Source organism: Pseudopipra pipra, chromosome 5, assembly GCF_036250125.1.
Source record: "Pseudopipra pipra isolate bDixPip1 chromosome 5, bDixPip1.hap1, whole genome shotgun sequence".
Taxonomy (NCBI): Eukaryota; Metazoa; Chordata; class Aves; order Passeriformes; family Pipridae; genus Pseudopipra; species Pseudopipra pipra.
The window spans coordinates 52,729,184-52,744,046 of record NC_087553.1 but is presented as its reverse complement, the minus strand read 5'-3'; the positions used below and the strand labels follow the sequence as shown (position 1 = coordinate 52,744,046).

General features: G+C 38.7%; 1 long non-coding RNA gene across 1 annotated transcript; it reads right to left on the bottom strand.

The window, feature by feature from the left end:
* Positions 1-3,907: 3,907 nt before the first annotated feature.
* LOC135415299 (uncharacterized) lies at positions 3,908-7,945 on the bottom strand. Its single transcript, XR_010431064.1, has 3 exons — positions 7,827-7,945; positions 7,577-7,719; positions 3,908-4,161 (listed from the first exon to the last, which is right to left on the bottom strand). It is a non-coding gene; the product is annotated as an uncharacterized LOC135415299 (long non-coding RNA).
* Positions 7,946-14,863: the final 6,918 nt, after the last annotated feature.

The following is a 14,863-nucleotide window of genomic DNA, read 5'->3' as shown; positions in this document are numbered from 1 at the left end:
AGAGCTGTGAAAACTCGAAATTTAGTCTCACTTCATTTGATCATTGTGTGGGGCACAGAACAAAACTAAAATCTTCCATTTTATTGGATGAGGGACTTTCAGAGAGAAATACAGTATTTATTATTTATTAATGTTGTCATGTGCTTGTGTTTATTGTACTTCCTGTATTTTTATATTAGTATTCAATATGAGTATATTGCACAACTCGTATTGTGATTAATGTCTATTAAACTCATTCTAAAGGAAGGACCAAAAATACGATGCTTTTATGAAGAGGAGTAAGAAAGTAGTGACATTCCTTTTGTATTTTCTTTTTTTTTTTTTTTAAGGGGTTTGAAGAAATTAAAGTAATGGCTTTTGTATGTGTTAGCTGTGAGGAGACAAGGTACTCCATGTCTCATTTAGTCCAGCCTGTTTAGTCTGGGGGTAAGAGTACATGAAAAATCCCATTGTTAAAGTCAGTGAGACAAACAATCAGTGCCTGTAATACGTTTTACAGTGGCACTACAAGATGCTACTGGGAGAAAAGAGATAAGTCCACTATCTGAAACCACTTTCTTATAGTTTCCTAGTGTTCACAAATCTTGATTAAAATATGTTAGAATGTAACATATATCACTTTAAGGAATTCGTCTACTCCCTTTCAAGGCTGTGATAGTATCTCCAATTTTTCTATTTTAAATTAGCTTCACCAAGTGCTCTCTAGTCCTGGCATTGCAAGATGTAGTTAATTTCACTTCTGCATTGGCCTTTTTCACCACCTTCATAATTCTGTAAATCTCAGTCCTTTTTCCTTTCAGATTTCTCATTTCCCTTTTAAATCACTTCAACCTTTTTAATCTTTTCTTATAAGGCTGCTGTGACATCTCCATCATCATTTTACTTGCCTTTCTCTGTACCTTGTCTAACTCCACTGTGTTTTTTTGAGGACCAAGAAATTTTAATTTTGCAAGATGAGGGGTTTACATAGTGGCAAAATTATGTTCCCTGTCTTATTTTCAACACCTTTCCTGTCAATGATCGAGGTTTTGCTGGCTTTTTAGGGGGCTGATACTGAATACCAGGTCAATGATTTCTGCAAACCGACCACGATGTTTCCAAGATCACTTTCCTGAGCTGGAATAGCCAGTCCTGAATCCTGCATGTAGGTGCACTTTAGATTCTTTTTCTCTAGATGCACTTCTTTTCATTTAGATAGAGTGAAACTAATTAGATACCTTTTGTCCATTCAGTTTTGTGAATTTCTTCTGGAGTTCCTCACTGCCTATAAGAGCTTGGTATCATCTTCAAACTTTAGGATTTTGCTGCATTTCCCTTTCCAGATCACTGGTGAAGATGTCCCTACTGAATTTCATGGCTGATATTTTTCCACCCTGGACAGTGTCAGTCTTTATTTCCCATCCTTTATCTATCCTCCAGTAAATAAAAGGTCATTTCCTGCAATACTATGGGTGTGTGAGGTTGGGTTTTTGTAGCCTTCATTTTCACTATGACACTCATGATTTTGTAGGCATCTATCACATTGTATCTCAGAGGGATGCTTCTGGCTGAATAGCCTTGTCTATAAAGCAAATCCTTTGCTTTCATACATTAGAGCACTCTTATCCTTCTCTGGGCCTTCAGCTGGAGATTTTTTGTTTCCTTGCCTATTATTCTTTGCCTGGTTTTGTGCAATTTGGGATAATTTTGTCTGGAGTATATAAAATGTAAAGTAGGGCATCTGGCAAGCCTGCTCATTTTCTTCCCCAGAGCCCTAAGTTTGTAACAGAATCTACCATGGGATTTGCAACTCTTTTAAATCATGTCTACCTCTCCCCACTCCACATTCAAAAAACATCCCATATTTTCATCTGGGTTTTCTGGGAATAAAAAATCTGCATGTACATTATGGACAGTGCCCATCATGGTTATTCACACACACAGTTAAACCTTATGGCTGAACTAAGTTGGATGGTCACCATCTATCAGGAAACAAACTTGTCAGAAAGCTAACTCTAAGTGAAAAGGGAGCAGTTTTTAATTGGATTAAAAAATTGAATCAGCATATTGTGCTGTGAGGCATGCTAGAGCAAAAGAGTTATGCAGCTGCAAGCACAGGAAGCAAGGGCAGGTGCAGCCTTCTGGGAAGCAATGAGCCATGAGGATGGCCAGCTATAGCCAGCCTGCACACTGACTCACTATGGGTGGGACAGATGCTGTCACAGACTGGTTGCAGAGCTGAGCTGGATATCTCCTGCAATCTGGTACTCTTTGGTCAAGTTGTGTTTACTGCTGAGTTTACAGCAGCTGTATTGGGTGTCCACGCCCTGATGTTGGCAGCAGGGGGGTGCAAGGGTGGCCTTTGTGAGAAGAAACCAGGATCTGCCACTGCATTAGGCAGTTCTAGATGGCTCCAAAACTGAGCCACCACATGACACACAGCTGGGTCTGTCAGCCAAGCTGTGGTACCTCTGCAAAAATGTATTTAAGGAGGGGTTAGAAACCTGCAGAGCAGCAGAGAGAGAGAGGAGTGAGAAAATGTGAGAGAAACAGCCCTGGAGACATCAAGATCAGAAATGAAGGAGAGGAAGGAGGTGCAGTCCATAGAATATGATGGAGCAGTTATTCACATTGAAGGCCATGGTGTTCCCCACGCCACAGTTGGTGGATGCAGCCTTGAAGGAACGTACAGCTCATGGAGAGTCAATGCAGGAGCAGGTTTCCTGGAAAGAGCTGAGGTACCCATGATGGAACAGTCTGGTTCTGAAGGACTGTGCCCTATGGGAAGGACCCTCACTAGAGCAGAAGGAAAGTGTGAGGAGGAAGAAGGAGCAGAGAGGAGAAGTAATGGACTGACTGCAACCTCCCATTCTCCATACATCTATCCCACCTGGGGTAGGAGGAGGTAGAACAGTTAGAGGAGTTGGGAGAAAGGGATTGAAGTTGAACCTGGGATGAAGGTCTGGAGTAGAGGGGAAGGTGTTTTGATTTTGTCTTTCTTTCTCACTATCTTACTGTTTTTCTCTTTTTTTTAAATAGATAATACACTAAATTAATCTTTTCCAAGTCAAGACTATTTTGCCTGTGACAATGACTGGCAAGTGATCTCCCTGTCTTTATTCATGAGCTTCTTCACCTTATTTTCTCCTTGTGTCATGTTGAGGGGGGAGGCCAGCTGGGTGCGTGTCTGACAGCCAAGCCAAGGTCAATGAATCAGCTGCAGTTGTGATATTCCATGTATTACAGAAATCATATTCTCCAACTCATTTCACATGCAAAGCAGTAGAGAGTACTCATTTTGTTAATGAGAAGCTCAATACAAGTAGGCAAGGAGCACTTGCAGCCTGTAAGACCAACCGTATCCTGGGCTGCATGGCCAGCAGGTTGAGGGAGGACCCTTCCAACTGGAAACATTCTATGATTCTGTGATTTCTCAGAGCTGCCCAGTGGGAAATTTAATCAGAGCAGTAAGATCTAGTCACATTGTTAGAAATCTGGCAATCCTAAGAAAAATATGGTGATAGTATAAAAAGCACAAAAAAACACAGCAAATTATTACAAGAAATGTTAAACTTGGCCAGTCTGTACTAAATAACAAACAAGAAAACATAAAAAGGTGATGTGAAGTATCATCCCCAGCCATGGATATGGGAACCACCAGCACTATGCGCTGCCTCTCTCTTCCCCCTCCTTACATTCACAGCTGCAGTCAGACTCATCTGCTAGGGCACCCACCCTGCAGCACTGATGGACAGGTTTCCCTGCGGAGAACCAAGAATGGGCTGGCAAATTTATAGGGGTTGGAGTGTTGCAGTTGGACATAGGAGCCCTGGGATGCAGTATACTCCTTCTCCTGCACATTGATGCAATGGTCCCTCTGTGTGTTCAGAGGAGAGTGTATGAGACACAGCCCACACGGTCCTGATAGCATGGAGTAGGATTGTTTGAGAAAGAAGTGGTTTTTTGGACCTTACAGAGTTCTTCATTCAAGCAATAGTGATAACTTTTATTATTACAGAGTTTGCAGAAGTGTTGAACTCTGTCCAAATCACACTTGGTATTTTTCCAGCCAGAGGGATTGCTGTTGTGGTTGTACTTTCATTGTAGTTATGGGTATTGTAGAAGCTTGCTAGTTATAACTCTTTGCTGTTTCCATCTCTTTCTAGTTTCACGTTTGTGCAGCTGTAATGAGAACAATAACAAGCTCCTTGAAAAGCTGCAGTTAGGTAGGGACATTCTCTTCACAATTCTGCAGAGTTTATTCTTTGGTTCAGCTGCTACAGGGCAGAGGCTTAAAAATACATGACGATACAATGACTGCAAAGCATAATTTCAAACAGACAAGTGAAAGAATGATTTAGCTCTGTGAAATCATTGTTTTTAGGAGAAGAGCGCTAACAACAGTAAGATGAAACTGCAGGTGCTGAATCTGCATTGTTCAGGTGAAATGCCAACAAACCTTAGAGCCACCCAGAGATACCATTGCACTTGTTCAAGATGGGAAAAAGATTCTCACACATTTCAGTGTGAGCTGGATTAGACTCGACCATCTCAAATATAACAGGTAATTAACACACCATGCAAAAGAATGAATTTGCAGTATATTGTCCTGTACCATTTAATTAAAAAAATGCACTTGCTTTGAAATTTGTAATTATTCCTTCTTTTTTACTCATTTGAGCATCTGAGTACACAACTACGTGGGTTGTTGGCTGCTTTATTACTAACATTGAAGAACCAGTACAACTCCACTATTCTGATGATCATGCTCTCTTTGGAAACCTGTTTCAAATTAGGTTCCAATCTTCTAACATGACCATTGAAAAAAAATGAGATAGTAAAGCCAAGCATTCACAAGCCTGTAAGATGCTGCAGTTAGGGCTCTTCATGCAATCTCAGCTTGTTCTTCCTTGTGTGTGAGTGTTATAATATCACATTTAATTTTAAGTTAATGACAAGATATTCCAGATTCACAAAAATAATGGGTGATGCTCTGGGACAAATCTGGTACCTGTGAAGTTAGAGATTGTAGGCTGCTTCATTTAGAGACATAAGTAGACATGCATTGGGTAAGCCAGGGAAAAGCAGGATATCAAGTGATGACCTTAAGACTAGATAGTTGAGTGCTTTTCTGGGAGACTGAACCTTCTTCAGATACAGATTGCTTCTGTGATTCTAGACATTTTTTTATATTTAATCTTTTGTCTTGGCCAATAAGTGAGTCTCATGCTCTGAAAATTTAGGGCTCTGATTTAATTTTTTTTATAATAGCAATTGGCATATATTTTGTATGGATACTGTGGGTTTTCATTTCTCTGCCTCTGCTTATATATTGTAACAGTTGCATTGCGGAGATAACTATAATAATGATTTTGAATTACTTAGCTTTTTCTATTAACAGTAATCCTGAAAGCTCTGTAAAGAAAATGAGATTTCTTTTTAATCCAACATGGGCTGATGTGGGAAAGTAGTGAAAAATGGAAGTACAGTTTCATATTATTAAAGACAATCACAATGTCTGTGCTTTGAAGGAGTAAATTAAAATTGCACAGAGATCCTGAATTCTGTCATCCTACAGATTTTAAATATGTGAATTTAAAATCTTTCCTCTATTTTAATGCCCTAATTCTGAATTTAAATTTTAACTTTCATTCCTAGTGCTCATTTAATCACTTGAACTTCTGGAAAAGTAATAATAAGATGCTATGCTAGGAAGAGTCACAAGTTTGGAATTTGTTTTCTATTATCACGATATACATGTTAGTTATCACAGTGTCTTTCCTTCTAATTTCTTTTGCCATCCTTCCAAAGCGTTTCTGCCATTCAGAATGTTAATTTTCTACCTTCCTAATTCCTTCCTCACTGCCAAAGTCTCTCAATCAACTTACAGTATTTTGTTTTGCTGCATTACAGAAAAAATCATGTTTCACTTCCAGAGCTGAGAATATTCTCAGATTTAAAATGCATTCAAGCTTTGGCAAGCATAGCAAATGGTGCTTTCCCAATTCTAATTAATTTCTGTGTCAGATTCTTCCCTCGTTTAGACATGTTTCTCAATAAATCCAAACATAAGGGGCCCTGAACATCTAAAATTTAGAAAAAAGATATTGAAAAAGCAGTATGACCACTAACAGTGCTGTATCATCTAAATAGCTAATACCAGCAGCCATGCATGAAGTCATGAGGGATGGCACAAGAGGCTGAAGGAGCTCTGCCTGTTAGGATCCATAGTAGTAGAGAATGCAGGGTCCTGCTGAGCTTCTGTCCCCACAACATGCTGCAAGGAAGAATCCCAACCTGTATCTGCACAATTATTGATCTGCTGATATGCTTGCACCTGTCTTCCCCACCGTCATGCTGCATTAAAAGCATCTTTTAGTTTCACTCTGTAGGAGACAGGTAGTGAAATTTTATACAAGAAACCTTTGCTTTCGGCTTCCTTTGGGACTGCTGACTCATGAAACCATAATGTTGTTCTAACATAATTGGAGTAAAAATATACTTGACAAAGAAGCATTTTTATGTAATGCTGCTACTCCACTCATCCTGAGCAGCTAGCCAAAAATGAAGTTGTTGGCTACTTATGTAGGAGCAAAAGTAGTTGGCAGTATGTTTCTTTGTTACTGTTCTCTTTATTTTTAAACATGTACCAAGGTCCATATCTTTGCACTGAGAAAGGGTAAAGAAATAAAAACAGATTATTCATTCCTTTTGAATTCCTTCAGTCTAAGCACACCTCTGAAAGCCCATTCATTTGCTTCTAGCTGTGATCATGCCCTAGAGCTAGGGTCAACCTTTCACCTCTGTCAACTTCACTGTTCCACCGTGCTCCTTTACTCAGATGAAGTCCTTCTGCTTTATGCAGTCAGATTTTTGCATTCCAGTAAATAAAACCGATGACAGACATCCTGATTTTGACTGAGAGTTGACAGATTAATCCAGCATATCACATAAATTAGCATGAGCTATCTAGAAAATTTCAAAATGTGATATGCCAAGCTTGCATTTATCTTATAGTTAATGTAGAAATCATGGCACTAAAAATAAACTTTACTAGCATGAAGATTTTGCTTTTCTCGTAGTCATTAGATCACAAAGATACCTTACTTCCCAAATAATTTATTACTTTTACATTGCAGTATCACAGAAGTAGTCATTCTTAAAAGCAAGTCAAGTAAAAAAAAAATTTTCCAGAGTAATTAGCCAAGCAGCTATGTCTGAGATGAGTGATTCAATTAGAAATTGAATTATGCAGAGTTTGTTTTTACTGACATGAAAAAACCCCCACCAAAATCCCCCAAAAACAGAAGGATTCAGTCCAGCCTTGGAAGTCTGTGGCTTTAGTTGGCATTCCTATCAAGAAAACTTCAGGAGTAAAGGCTTCCTTTCAGCAAACAAACAAATCTTTTTCTGAGTAATTATTACCACACTTCAGGTAGCGACTGTTGTAAGTTATGATGCTGCTTGCTGAGTGACGGGCTGCTAGAGACATGGAAGTGGCATTTAGAAATTCTCTGTCTGCAGTGCTGCTTGTTTTTGAAATCAATTAAGGAGCAGTAATAAAGAGCAAGATCGGGATTTTTTTTTCTGTAGGTACCTGAGAAGGTGAAATGGTGTCAGAAGACATCCCCTTATACTCTGCTTGTGAAATGATTACAGTCCCAGTATTTGCTATCTCTTGAGAAAGTGGTCAGCTCCATTCTAGCAGGGCAGAATTGAGCCTCCCTGCTAGCGCCCCTTCTGCAACAACAGAAAGATACAGAAAAAAAGAAGAAAATACCCTTTTAAAATATAAAAGTGCAAATATTTTCTTGGATGTTGCAAAATTTGGGCTGCTACTCACGCACTTCATCTCAGTTATTTTAGGCTCCTAACTGAAGTCCTAATTTGTTGCTTAGGGTATTATTTTACAGCAAATGGGAGAGATATCTTTAAAGAGTGACTCAGCCAAGCCAATTGCAGGTGCCTATCTCCACTTGTTGACTGGAGAAGGTTTGTTGGGCAATTCAGTTAAGGCTCCAAAGCTTTTTTTGTAACATGTTTATTATTTCCAGAGATGTCATAGAGCTGATGGAACTTCATATTGTTCACACAGATGAGTGCATTGTAGGTACAGTCTGCCCACAGATATCAGCCCACACCTCTGCTTGTTATTATTTTGCATAGCAGCACTTTTCTGGGAATATAGGACAGCCTATTCTTGGTCCTGAAGTAACATTACAAACAAAGATTATTATATTATGTTCATAACTTGTAAAAAAAGATTAACTAACTATGCTATTCTATGCTATTTCATTCAGTCTCATGCTATGAAGCATTATTCTTTTAGATTATGCACCTCTGTGTGCTAAAGTTATTTTGCATAGCAGGTCATATACACAGAAATTAGATACACATAGAATACTGACATTTTGCTTTAAACTAAAGACAGAAACTTCTGTGTAAGATTAGTTATCTAAACTATACTCCAGCATCATGCATTGAACTGAACATTTAGAAAGTGGCTTGATACTTTCTGACCATCTGTACAGGGCCAAATGCACCACTGATATAAGAAGATTCAACTCCATTTCATAAGCATTCCGTTGATTTGCCTGCAAAATACTAAATGTAGTCAAGGAATTTCAAAAGGTTGGGACTACCAGCAGAGCAGAATACGAATACATTATCTCATACACTTATAACATACAAAAACTTGAATATTTTCCATAATGCAGTCATGATTTACTGTGCATAAAAGTTGCCACCAAAAAGTCTTTCTTTGTAATTGCTGGTCAGTATCATTTTGGATACCATAATATCTCCTTTTATTTTAGGGGAGAAATGGAAGCACAGAGGTATTTCCCATGCAAATGGGTTCTTCTTTATTCTGAACCTCATGTTGTTTTCCTCCTATGGACTATATGACACAGAAACCCTTTGCACAGCTGGAGATTTGCTTGTTGTTCACCATAGTTCTCTTGGCAAGCCGAAAGCCTTAACCACTCTGGTAATTAAGAAAATAATAAGAAATAAGAGGCAACACTGTTGTTACAGTAAATCAATGCACGTACACAGAATTGCACATCAACCTTGGTCTGAAACAAGAAGGGCAAGCCACAATCTAAAACTTTCTGTGGTGTCTGTATATGGAGGAACACAAAGAGAACACATTCATCCAAAAGCAATCCAGACTCATCCAAAGAGCAATGGAGAGATGAACAAATTAGCTAGTGACTCACATACAGTTGCTTTGTGACTGTGGAAATTATCAATGAACATGCTGGAAGGTCAAGATTAAGGCAGAATCGACTGCCTGATCCTTCCCAGTATATTGATGGACATAGGTGTGTCTAATAAAAGCATCTCATCTGCCATCCAATTTTGTGTCTCTTCTTGGGGAATTAAATTAGGCAACAAGCTGTCAGAAATAACTATGGCTCAGAAACAGTGTTAAGAAAATGCAGAAACATACATATAGAAACAGGAATAGAAATGGCAATGCCACTTCCAAAGCGCAGTTGAGCTCCTCTTTGTTTTCTGAATCTGTTGCTCATCTGAATAGAGTAAGGCTCATAATGACTGAAAGACGTTGTAATACAGTCTGATGAAATTAGTCCATCTTCATCACAAAATAAACCATCACTGCTCCTGCCACTAACCAGCATCTGTGCTGGCATTTTCAGCAGAAGAGCTGAAGGTACTGCCAGCAGACAGAGACTGAAACCCTTACTGGTCATTTGGTTGTCATTTGGGACAGGCATGAGATGTGTGCAGTAACAGGGAGCACGTAGTGCCTGAGAGCCCACAGCTCCCCACTAACTCCATCTCATGACCACTTATCTGTCCTTACACAGCTTTCATCGCTCAATTACTTGAGCAATGTATGTGTGTGTTTGCCTCATGCTTTGTGAAGTACTAAAGCATTCCTTCACATTTTCTTTCAAATGGATAAAAAAATTAGGTGACCATGCTAAATGACTTACCAGCATATATAAAAAAACTTATTCTCACTTCCACTGCAGTAACTAGGCACAAAGCCAGTTTCCTGACACTTGTTTCAGGAATGGTTGACTTTCAGCTGGGGTGAACAGAGGTCTTCAAATTCCAGGCCTATTGATGTGATATATTTTATAGATTTGATATTCTGCATGCGTGATTTTTTAAGCAAGAATAAGACAGAATATAAACTGCTTAGTATATTCCAAATATGTAAGCAGGAATCTTATTCTGTTGTTTAAATATGATGGTACCAAGTATGCAATACTGTCATTATTTGTGATCAGTGTTTTGTTCATCCACTTCTTGTACTTTTGAGATTTAAGATGACTACAGTCTATTTAATCTGCCATTAAATTGGTATTTCTCCCCTTACTATGAAAATTCAAGTGATCACTAATTCAAGTGATCAAATACACTGAAGACGAAATAACGAACTGGTGTCCTCAGGAACAACTAGAGATGGACTTGTGCAGGCTGTCTCTGAGAAGCAGTCTTTGCCAGGGTCACTCCTTAGCAGCTTAGAGCATTCCTTTCTCAAAATAGGTGTTACTAGGCCTTGCTAAAATCAAAATTTAAATGCTCTTTTATGATGCAGCAAAATATGGATAGCAAAGTGCAGCCTATAATAAATACATCATAAAAAAGATCTGTGCATGCTTAGGGAATTTACTTGATTTATCATATTATTTCTGTGGAAAAAAGTAGCTCTTTAATGCAAGAACTAGAGAAATAATTCTTAATTTGCCATGTTTCATCTGCTTGTCAGGGTAAAATTCCTACAGAGACTTAGATCAACACCATCTTTTAGCTCTCAAAAGCAAAATGACTGTTTCCTAGTGTTATCATTGCAAAAGAAATTATACTACTGAGGTCATGTACGAAGGAGTACAGTGTTGGTATCTTTGTGAGGTTCTCCACCTTTTTGCTTGTTTGTCTTATTTTGACCATCATGTTTTGAAAACAGTCTGCTTTAAAAACACAAGGAGTGTTTTATCTACAACCCAGAAAAAAAAAGCAAAACCAAACCAGTTTGTGAATTAAATGCACTTATTCTAGCGAGTCTACAGACCCTTGTCTCCACAGAAAAATATTATGCATTCAATTAAATATAAAAAACCACAAGTCTTGTTCTGGAGATAAGAAATCATGTGACAACTTTATAATATTTCTTTTATCCATATCCTTGTCTTTATTTTTACAGTATCAACTCTGTGTTCTCAAAACCAGGTTTCATTTTCACAGGTCCTTCTGAAGTACACAGTTTTCAGCAGTTAAATATTTAATAAGAAATGTCAAGGCTACAGTGTTAAATGCTGTAACCTGCTACCACCATATTAATATCCCTCTCATCAAGCAACAATTTCAAAAAATTAGATACCTTTTTTCCCTCAAAGCCATAACTCGAAGGTCTAAAAGGCAGAGCAGCATTTGAACTAATTTATTTTTTTAATCTGGAGTTTAAAGTGAGAATTGAGACAGTTATCTCACACAGGTCTGTGTTTACATCACAAAAATGATCATCAACTGATAGTTTCTGTTCAGCCCAGGCTGGGGATCAAAACACCTTACAAGCTCTACATCTCAGCTGAAGTACTTTGGCAAGACAAAGTGGAAAAACCTGTAGCTCTACAGACATTAATACCTCAAGTCACTACAGTTAGGGCTGAACTGATATTGCTTCACTGTTTCCTTTATCAGTCTAATGGGAAAAATAATATGGTATTTCCCAGTGTTGCAACAGCTATGTCTTACAAAAGAAGAAGTTATCTCTGAGTACAGGTGTGTGTCAGTAAAAAGGGAGAAGTAAGAAGCAGTAAGTATATTAGTTTGTGATAAGACCCTCTGATGGACATGTAGTGACAGGACAAGGGGAAGTGGCTTTATACTGAAAGAGAGTAGGTTTAGAATAGATATTAGGAAGAATCGTTTTACTGTGAGGGTGGCGAGGCACTGGAACAGGTTGCCCAGAGAAGTCTTGGATGTCCCACTTCTGGAAGTGCTCAAGGCCAAGTGGATGGAGTTTTGAGCAACCTAATGGGAGGTGGCCCTGCCCAAGGGAGAGAGGTTGGAACTCAATGAGTTTTAAAGGTCCCTTCCAACCCAAACCATTCTATGACTGTACTATTGCTCAGCTTACACAAAACTAGCCTTTCTACACAATGGGAATTATTACAGTAGAAATATACTGCATCATGCTCATATGTGTGCAGCCTGCTCAAACTCAGGAAGCTCTGTGGGCAGGTTTGGTGGTTTGCTTGCATATAAAGAAAACAAAATTACTTTTAGTTTTTAGCAGCTACTGTAACACTAGTCTCTCTGTCTTCTTTCAGCATTGAAGACTAATGTTTTGGTTTTGTTTGTTGACTTGGTACCTGATATTCAGATTTACATTTTGTTCCTTGCTTTGTGCTGCATGAGAGAGCTCTCAAAGCACTGGGATAAAAGGATAGCACCATGTCCTTATAGGGAGCAGATTTCTACTCGTGAGAAAGTTTCCACACACTGGCCATTAAGTATGTAAAGCAGACAGACACAGTGGTGCCTCTTCATACACGACATTTTCTATTCTGATCGTGTGGCAGATGTACATCTTGGTCAGACAGGCTGAGGGGGAGGTCATGCTCGGGATTTAATGAAGTAACAATTCATGCATAGCCACGAATTCTAAATCTGTAATTGTGAAGTTTTACATAGCGTTTACCAGGGCATGAGGCTAAGATGAGAATACTTGTTTTCTTCCTTATGATGAGCATCCTGGCCCTCTTATTTCAAACTATCTTGCAGCCTTTGGGGAAGGATTTACATTGTCTAAAACCACTGATGCTGCAGGCGTATGAGGATAGCATCTCATTCAGTTAGGAAGGTCAATGAAGTCAGAGAAAGGTCATAATACTTTCAACCCTGCATACTACTCCTGCAATCTTCTTTCAGACTAACACAGCTCCTATGTGTTTGTGTATGTACCTGATGTATCTCAGACTCATTAGAACTGTTACATATGTACAGATGGAACTTCAATGCATGCGCTGCAAAATCAATTTTCAAAATGAGTTTTACGTCCAGTTCATACACAAATCAGTTGCACAGTGGGTCCCATAAGCTATAAACCTCTCATGCTGTGCCTATACACTAGAGCACTTGAGAAGTGGCTGTGTGTCCTGGATTTGTTGATGCACAGCCACTGAGATACTTAGGAATCCTTGAAAAGTGGCAAAATCTCCCAGTAGTTCAGAAGGCTGTTCATAAAAGCAGCCACCTACTGCTAAAATTGGTAAAGCAAGAGTGTGCACACTGCGCTGCAGACTAGTTTTCCATTGTGGTCACGATGCCAGTTCAGTCAGTTCAGCCAGATCGCAGTGTAACTGGGGTGTGATGACCATTCACATTACAAATAAATTTAGGTTCTCAGATTATTTCAGGGAGCTCAGAAACTATTTAGACAGTGTATGAGCTAAGCTGTGAATAGAAAGTCTGAGGGGATATATTGGACTGGAAAGCCATGTCAGAAATTATGAGCATAGTGTAACTAATCTTCTACTGATATCTCTGACCTCTCTGGGAGGGGTTCTCTGTTCTGCGCCAAATTGACCTGCACTTAACTTTATATGTATTAAATGCCTTTTCATTGTGTTTCCCTGACTGTCTAATCAACTGAGCAGAGCAACTGACCATGGAAAAAGAACTCCTTCCCTTGCTCTTACACCCAATATTTCCTTTTTGTCTTCTGGAGAAATGTTAGGTTATAAGACTAAAAAATCCCATCCAAGATGAAGAATAATCGTCAGTAGAGTTCCCAAGCACTGCAACATAAAGAGGAATTAGAACTGCCAAAGCATGCCAAGACGAATAGTAAAAGGAACCCAAAGTTACATAAATTTCAGATTAAGTCAAAACCACACAGAGGTTTTTAACAAAAAAATTTGAATTTTATTTTAAAATAGCCCATTAAATACAAAATACTGCAATACAGCAAATGAAAGTATATCCACAGAGGAAGTGAATCAGCTTATTTTGAAGTAAATGAGAGTAAAATTGGGGCCCCAGTATTTTGGAAAGAAAATTGAGGAATAAGATAATCCTTTAGGCAAGAAACTGAAGTGTGGGTTAGCCTAAGAATGCTGTAACAGATAGAAAGAAAAGCTTTGAGCTTTGAGACAGACTCATACACCAGCCTTTCATCTGCCGCCCAGTCACTCTGTGTTTTCCATCTATGGCATAGTAGTTGTTATCCCATAACATGACTGTATGTTTGACTAAGCGTAAAATAAAACTGAATCACCACATAAGAGATAATTTGGTATTAGATGCAACTCTGCCAGCAGCTCTTGCTCACATTTGTCAAAATTTTGTTTCATGTGCTTCATACAGTTGTGTCCATACAAGATGTTGGCCATACAGATGTAGGCAACAGAAATTTTACCAAAGGAGTCAGGATTTCCCCCATATTCATCACAGTATATTCAGCATAACAGCAAAAGTGAGGATATTTTAAAACTCATTTAATATGTGCAAGGAGTATTAGGCAAGTAGTCAAAGACGAATCCATTCAATGCCTCATCTTTGCCAACACATATTTATCCTAAAAAAAGCACACTCTTTGGCTTAGTTTACTTTCTAAAATACACATATTTATCAATTTTAGGCAAATGAGTGGTAAATTTCCACTGGCTTACAGTCTTGTAAGTGGGCAGATTAAAACTATCTGCCTGAAATCCAGCTCCCTTGGAATCAATACGAAAACTTCGATGGATGTTGCACAGTGCCAGGATTTCCTGTTGCCTCAGAGACAGTATCTGAACATACTGGGCCTATTGGTTGTGACTGTTGACTGGAAGACAGTCAGAGTTTTTACGACCTTCAGCAAATGTTTACATTCTATGAATGCAGAAGACCCATTATAATT